The following is a 7,072-nucleotide window of genomic DNA, read 5'->3' as shown; positions in this document are numbered from 1 at the left end:
AAATATGCAGTCATGTCATCTGCAAACAGGGACAATTTGACTTCTACTTTTCTTAACTGAATACCCTTTGTTTCTTTCTCTTTCCTGACTGTCCTAGTCAGAACTTCCAACACTATGTTGAATAGGAGTGGTGAGAGAGGGCATCCCTGTCTTATGCCAGTTTTCAAAGGGAATTTTTCCAGTTTTTGTCCATTCAGTATGATATTGGCTGTGGATTTGTCATAAATAGCTCTTATTATTTTGAGATACGTTCCATTAATACTGAATTTATTGAGAGTTTTTAGGATGAAGGGCTGTTGAATTTTGTCAAAGACGTTTTCCGCATCTATTGAGATAATCATGTGGTTTTTGTCTTTGTTCTGTTTATATGCTGGATTATGTTTCTTGATTTGTGTATGTTGAACCAGCCTTGCATCCCAGGGATGAAACCCACTTGATCATGGTGAATAAGCTTTTTGATGTGCTGCTGGATTCAGTTTGCCAGTATTTTATTGAGGGTTTTTGCATCGATGTTCATCAGGGATATTGGTCCAAAATTCTATTTCTTTGTTGTATCTCTGTCAGGCTTTGGTATCAGGATGATGTTGGCCTCATAAAATGAGTTAGGGAGGATTCCCTCTTTTTCTATTGATTGGAATAGTTTCAGAAGGAATGGTACCAACTCCTCCTTGTACATCTGGCAGAATTCGGCTGTGAATCCGTCTGGTCCTGTACTTTTTTTGGTTTGTAGGCTATTAATTATTGCCTCAGTTTCAGAGTCTGCTATTGGTCTGGTCTCAGCTATTTTGTTATAGAAGCACAAATGAACTGAGACTGGAGTGTTTATGTGCTAGGTATGGAGCTAATTTCTGAATAAATAAAGATGAATACATTCTATGACCTCATGGTCTAGTGCCTGTTACAGTGATGCAGTGGATATTTTTTCTTGCCTTATTATTACTCATTTTTGTTTTCTTCGCTAAATATTGAGGAAAACAAGAATTCACCATCAGGTTTTCCACTGATACAACTGTTTAAGAAGTACATATGACATTATACTTTTTCTCTCTGTATTCTGTATTCTGTAAAGTCTAAGGCTAACATGATTTTACTTGTATTCTGTATTCTATAAAGTCTAAGGCTAACACTGACTTTACTCTAATTAGTACTGTGTTCATTTCAGAGGTATAATATGCCTTGTACAAATATAAATAAATAAAACATTAAAGGTGCTACTACTCAAAACATATAGGGAATAAAATATTCTATTTGAAACAGCAACATAGAGTTTACATTGAGAGAAAATTTTATTCATTAGTTTAAATTGGGTAAAATAAAATAAATATTATTTGGTTAAAATAGAGAAAGTTAAATGGAAAGATGAAATGATAAAGACACCAGAGAAAATTGTTCAGTTTGCATATAAATTGGGCAATTAGCCCCTAACCTGCCTAGGTAGAAGTTCACAGCCTTAAGTAAAATAATTATTTAAACTTACAAGTCTTACTAGGAAAATATGAGTAGAAAAATAGAATGTATTGTTGCATTTTACATGATTTTACTTGAACTTAGTTTATAATATGTACAAACATTAAGTTGATTTAAATATTTTATGTACATAAATGATATTGTTGAAGATTCTAAGAACTTAAAAATAAAATACAAGATAAACATTGACTTTAAAAAGAGAGTAAATAAGATGAAGAATTTGAAAGACTTTAAGAATTAATTTCAGTTTCTTTTCCAAAATATATGTGGTTAGCCTACAATGCTTTTACAATCTATTATTTTATGAGTATGAGTATTGATTTTATTATGTAAACTTGTATTGTTTTTAAAATACGGCAAAAGAGTTAGAGTTCTATAGTTTGACAAAGAAGCCCAACCTTAAAGCAGATCACTCCTTTGACAGCTTAATGAATAAAGCATGCATGTAGTTGACACTAATTCATGTAATAAACATTTGTAGAACACTTATGTGTAAGAAATGGTGCTAAAGAGATGAGTGGTACATTAAAATAAGTAGACAAGTTTCCAGATACTAAGGAGTTTATGTACTTGTAAGGTACATAAAACAAAACAAATGAACAAGTTAAGTTTAAAATAAATCAGAAAATGAAGGAAAGAAAATGAATATACATAGTAAATATACATAATATCTCAAATATTCTTTAAATACCTTAGACAGAATTTAATATTTAATACTAATAATCAGATAATCTGATTTATTACAGATGATATAATTGAGGCTAATACAAATCTTTGAACTTTAAATTTTTTCAAAGTCTTCCTGAAGTATTTGACTATATAATATTTTGGTAAACATAAGTAAGTGGATATCAATACATTGAAACATAAACAGAATAGGAAATAGAAAAAAAAGAAACAATAGAAAACATCGAATTTGTAGTATGACTACAATTTAAGATTTGATAAAGACAAAAATAGAAACCAATATGTAGTTAGGAGGATAGAAAAAAATACAGTGGACCCTCCATATCCACAGGTTCTGCATGTATGAATTCAACCACCCATGGATCAAAAATATTTGGAAAAACATTTATGAAAAAGTGAACACTTATAGAATTTTGCCTTGTCATTATCCCCTAAAGAACACAGTATAACTATCTACATAGATTGTACATTGTACTTGGTATTATAAGAAACCTAGAGATGATTTAAAGTATGTGAAAGTGTTTATTTAAGTATATAAAATACTAGTATACACCATTTTTTTTTGTGAGTCTGAAGGTTCCTAGAACCAGTACCCCATAAATACAGAGGAACAACAGTAATGAGTTCCTCGTAAACTGGGCTGAAGTATTATAACTGTACACAGAAGAACCTAAGGCAGAGTGATTAAATAATATATAGCAGTATGTATAAGAAGTGAGGATAATTGAAAATTAGATTGATAGGAAAGACATGCCAAATATGATGAAATCAGTGGAAAAAATAAAACTTTAACAGGATGTACAAGCAAGGATTGGGTAGATGTCATCTGAAAGATACAATTTCTAATGACAAAAGTACTTTAATAGTCTAGCCTAATATTTTATTGTATCTTAAAACTTCCCTCTTGCTCATTCCAGTCTGACCACACCAGCTTTATTGTAGCTTCTTTTATCCACCAAGAATTACGCTCTGGTCTAATTGTTTATGACCTCCTAAAATTTGTATAATTCTCACCACCAAGGTGATAACATTAAAAAATGGGCCATTTAGTAGATGACTGGGTCATGGGAGTGGAGCCCTTATGAAACGTGCCGCAGAGAGACCCCTTCCTCTTCCACTATGTAAGGTTAGACTGAGAAATACATCTCTGTGGTTTATAAGCTGCTCAGTCTATGGTATTTTGTTATAGCAACCCATGCTAATGAATGCAGATGACCATGTGTCTGCTTTGTCCTGGCTTTTATCTTTGCCTGTAACATTCCACCCCAAAGGCTCACATGGCTCTCCTTGCTCTTCGAGTCTTGCTAATCTTTCCTTGTTGATTCCTTAAAATCAACACATAAAAATACGTATCCCTTTCTTAAGCAAGCAATCCCTTTCATCCTTTACCTTTCTGTATTTGTTAGTAGAATTAACCATCCGCTAGTATACTCTAAAATTTACTCATATATTATATTCATTATCTATTCTATTTCCTCCCACAATACTCTAAACAAGTGGTATGATTTGGCTCTGTTCCCACCCAAAATCTCATGTTGAATTATAATCAGATTTATAATCCCCGTGTGTTGTGGGAAGGACCTCTGGGAGGTGATTAGATCATGGGGTGGTTCCCTCATGTCGTTCTTGTAATAGTGAATAACTTCTCACATGATTTGATGGTTTAGTAAAGGGCTTTTACCCCCTTCGCTCTTCACTTTTCTTTCCTGCCACCATGTGCAGAAGGGCGTTTGCTTCCCCTTCTGACATGATTGTAAGTTTTCTGAGGCCTCCCCAGACCTTCAGAATTGTGAGTCAATTAAGCCTCTTTCCTTTACAAGTTAAACAGTGTCTAACAGCTCTTTATAGCAGTGTGAGAACAGACTCATACAACAAGAGAACAGATATTTTTGCTTATTGTGCATTGTCAAGATCACATTGTTTATTTTTACATTGACTATTGTTTATCTTCTATGGTTTGTTACCTCCAACAATAAGGTAATCAAGGGTCAACATTTTTTGTTTATTCAGTAAAACATTCTCAGTGAATTGGGCATTGCGTGGCACAGAGTAGGTATTTAATATATCTGTTAATTTTTATATAAATGAATAAATTTTCTAAATTTTGCTAATAATGTTAACAGAAGACCCGAAAAGTATAATCAGTAAATTGGTTATATTTTGAAGTAAAACAAAGTTAATCTATGTAAAAAATTAATGTAAAAATTCTCAGTATATACACTTGAGTAATAATCACTGTAACATTTACCTATTTATAAAGAATAAAATTTGACAGTAAAAGCACCTGAGTCTGGAATTTGTTTCCCCTAAGAAGGTTTTAAATTAAAATTCAGTGTCTTTAATAACTCTAAGGATATGAAGACATTTTATTTATTCTTGAGTAATTGTAAAGATTATCTTGCTTATAATAGGATTTATTCAACCATTATCAAATTTATTGGTATAAAGTTTTTATAATTTAAGTTATCATTTTGATATTTGTAGTATCTTTACCATGTCCACTATCTTCCCAGCCTTGCCCACTTTATCTCCTGAAAGTGGTTGGTGACAGATTCCTGTCTTTGTATCTTTCTCAGACTATCTAGAATTTAATTCATTTTATTCCTTTCATCAAAGAATCAGTTTTAAATTTCATCTTTTCCTTTTGTATTTCCGTTATGTCTTTTTAATTTTGGGGGTATTTTTTCTATATTTTACTTTCTACTTCTTGTTTAATTTGGTTTTCTTTTCACTTTTTCAAGTAGACATTTGTGTCATTAATTTTAGACATTTCCCTTTTTCTAACAAAAATATTAAAAACTTAGTGTTTCTCCAAAGGAATCCTGAAATTGTAGTGTTTTTATTTTTATCCAGACCAAAATACTTTCCAATTTATCTTTTGATTTACTATTTGCTACAAGGTGTCATTAGAAGTTTATTATGTCTAAATATTTGGGGATTCCATTTTAGTTTTGGTTTTGTTTTTTATTTCAAATTTAATTCTACTGGGTCAGAGAACACACTCTCCACGTTCTAATCTTGTTAAATTTGTTGAAACTTTATTTTTTGTTGCTGAACATGTGGTGAATGCTAGTGCGCTTGAAAATAAAATGAGTTTCTGCTGGTGATGAGTATAATATTCTATATGTCCTAGAACTTGTTGGGTTATAATGTCGTTAAATTTGTTGATATTTTCTTTAAAATTTTTTATTTAATTGTTTAATAATATCAGAAAATAGTTTTCAAATCTTTAAATATATTGTGGATTTGTATATTTTTCTTTTCAGTTCAGTATGTTTTTGGCTTGAGTATTTTAAATGCAGAACTTTTTGTTAATGTGTGAATAAACATTTTGCATTATCAGGTTCTCTTGATGAATCTTACCAATTATATTGATCTTTATCGTTGCTAAAAATATTTCTTGATTTGAGGCTCATTTTGTCTGATATTAGTAGAAGTCTTCCAGTTTTTGTATACTTAGTGTTTATACTATAGAAAATCTGCCATCCTCTTATCTTACAAGACTCCAGAGATTTGAACTTTCATGTAAAATATTTTCAATATTAATTTATAATATTTTATAATATTACAAAGAAATTTTGAAAAATATTTGGTATTTATATAAAAAGCCTACTGAGATTTTGACTGATATTGCAATTAATCTATAAATCAATTTAGTAGAACTATCTTCTTAACACTAGAAAGCATTCAAATTATTGAACATGGTTTATCTCTCCATTTATTTAGGTCTGTCTTAAGGTCTCTCAGCACTGTATTGCAGTTTTCAAAGTATCAAACAGAATGGCTCATAGGGGATATTTTTACATTCTTTAAGTAGGAGGAAACATTTGGTATTTCACTATATTAACTATATTTTTATATATGTTTATTACCTTTGAAATAATTTGTTTCTCTTGCCTACTTTGCTGTATGTCTTTATTATGAACATGTGCAAAATGTCATCAAAGGCTTTTCTACTTTTAATAAACTAATCCTATACAAATTTTTAAAATCAAAATGTAGATCTGTAGTTTTCTGTTAATCTCTACCTGTTTTTTCCCTTTAGGGTTAATCTGTACCTAATATAATGTACTGTTAGGGTTGCTTCCTCTTCTATTTCTGAAAGACTTTGTATAGAATTGTTACTATTTATTGTTTAAACATTGTGAGAATACAAGAGTGAAACTTTCCTGACCTGGAATTATTTTTTGTATGAGTTTCAAATTATAGATTTAATGTATTTAATAGATGCAGAATTATTCATGGTGTCTCTTTATTTTTCGGTGAATTTTGTGACCTCTTTTCTCTCAAGTAATATGTCCATTTACCAAACTTTTAAAATGTATTTGCATAAAGTTTAAACATTATGGGCTTACTGTCATTTTATAACCTATAGTATAATTAGTGACATTCTTTCTTTCATTACTGGCTTTAGTATTTATTATTTTTTCTCTTTTTTGTTGATGAATATAGCTAGAATTTTTTCCATTTTTAAATAAATTAGCTTGCTATTTTATTGATATTCCATTTTGGTGTTCTTTCAATTTTTATTGATTTTTGTTCTTATATGTATTTTATTATTTCTTTGTGTCTTAGTACATTTGGATTACAATAGAAAAATACCTTTATGTTGTGGCTTATAAACAACATAATTTTATAATTTATAGTGATATAAATTTATTGTGACTTATAAATTTACTTCTCACAGTTCTGGAAGCTGAGAAGTCCTAAATCAAGGCACTCAAAGATTTGATGTCCGGTGATGGCCCATTTCCTGGTTCATAGGTGGTTCCTTCTCTGTGCATCCTCACATAATGGAAAGAGCAAGGGAGCTCTCTGGGGCCTCTTTTACAAGAAAACTACTAATTTACTATCCTTAATGTAGTATTCATTTAGTACCCTTGTAAAAGAGCCCCAGACCTCTACTTTCATGATCTAA

Source organism: Macaca thibetana, chromosome 5, assembly GCF_024542745.1.
Source record: "Macaca thibetana thibetana isolate TM-01 chromosome 5, ASM2454274v1, whole genome shotgun sequence".
NCBI classification, from domain to species: domain Eukaryota; kingdom Metazoa; phylum Chordata; class Mammalia; order Primates; family Cercopithecidae; genus Macaca; species Macaca thibetana.
Note: the sequence above shows the minus strand (reverse complement) of the source record.